Source organism: Octodon degus, unplaced genomic scaffold (assembly GCF_000260255.1).
Source record: "Octodon degus isolate 3935 unplaced genomic scaffold, OctDeg1.0 scaffold00183, whole genome shotgun sequence".
In the NCBI taxonomy this organism is placed as follows: domain Eukaryota; kingdom Metazoa; phylum Chordata; class Mammalia; order Rodentia; family Octodontidae; genus Octodon; species Octodon degus.
The window spans coordinates 3,386,675-3,388,419 of NW_004524759.1; positions in this window are offsets into that span (position 1 = coordinate 3,386,675).

The following is a 1,745-nucleotide window of genomic DNA, read 5'->3' on the forward strand; positions in this document are numbered from 1 at the left end:
AGGGCCTGGGGTCGGTCGGATATGGAGTGCCCAAGGCGCGGTGGAAGTTCTCACTCAGAGGGCAGGCTGAGCTGGGTCTGGCGGGCTGCGCTGGGTCTGGCCAGGTGGGAGTGGTCTGGACAACACAGGGAAGTGCCTCTCTCACGCGGCGGGCCTGGGCCTGGAGCAGCGGGCAGGCGCAGGACAGTGCAGAAGCTCTCCCCCACACTCACAGGACCTGGAGTTGGTCGGATATCTAAAGCTAGTATTATCCTACTACCAAAAGCAGAGACAGTACCAAAGGAAAAAACCTTATAGGCCAATAACTTTCATGAATACAGACATAAAAAGTTTCCAAAAATAAAGTCTGCAATATATAAAAAGAATTATACATTACCAAGTGGGGCTGATTCCTAGACTACTCTAATAAAAATCCAATTAATGTAATCCACCATGTAAGAGCTGAAGAAGAAAACCACATGATCAGATTCATTGATAAAGCAAAAAAAAATTGGCAAAGTTAAACACCCACTCGACTTTTTTTTTTTAAGGTTGAGACTATTTTTCTGAGAATAGAGGAAAATTTTCCCAACTTGATAATGGACATCTAGTAAAAGGTCTCTAACATTAACAATATATTAATGGTGAAAGATTAAATGTTTCCCCCTAAGACTGGGAGTGAGGCAAAGATCCTTCACCCACCACACTTCTTCACCATAGAACTCTAAGCTCTAATCAGTGCAATCAGGCTGGAAAAGGAAATGAACTTAAAAGGCATCTAGACAAAAAATGAAAAATGGAAAGAAAAGTTTTCTGTTTGCAGATGCAATGTTTTTTTCCCCATTGGAAACCCCAGGGAATCTACAAAAAGATATATGTTCAGAAATTACTATTACTGTGTGTGTGTGTGTGTGTGTGTGTGTGTGTGTGTGTGTTCCCTGGGATTGAACTAAGCACCCTGCACTTGCCAGGCAAGTTCTTATTCTACTGATCTATCTCTCTGGGACCAGAAATTCATTTTAGTGAAGCACAGAAGACCTAGGGGAAGTTTCATAGTACTCTGTGTTACTATTAAAGTGTGCTTGGTGCATGTTATTCTACACTATTCAAATCCATAAGGTGGACCCCAAGGGGAATCAAGAGATTTGTGTAGTAACAAAGCGTAATGTAGGTTCAGGGCTGGAGAGATAGCTCAGCAGCATAAGTGCAAAAGGATTGAAGTAGCTTAAATTGTTTTTGGGGGAAAAAAAAAAAGCTCAAGTGGGAAAAATCTCTACTCAGTGGAAGATACTGAAACACTACTATTATCTTGGAGGTTAGGAGTGATTAGCAGAGGAATAGATATATAGATCAATGGAATCAAATAGAGAACTTAGAAATAAATGCACAGAAATGCACAGAGCTGATGAATTTGTTTTTGTTTTTGTTTCAGGGTCTTGCTACATAGTCCCAGCCATCTCGGAACTCACAGAGATCCTCATTCCTCTGCTTCCTGAGGGCTGGGATTTCAGTCATGAGCCACCACACTCAACCCCAGATGATATCTAACAAAGGTACAGAAGCAACTCAGAGAATGAAAGCTTTTATAATGAGTGGAACAACTACATATTCACATGCAAGAAGGAAGACTCTTGAACAATAAGAAAGCCAGGGAGGTAGCTCAGCAGTGTAACTGCCTGCCTGGCAAGTGCAAGATTCTGAGTTCAATCCCCCATACAAGGAAGAAAGAGAGAGAGAGAGAGAGAGAGAGAGAGAGAGAGAGAGAG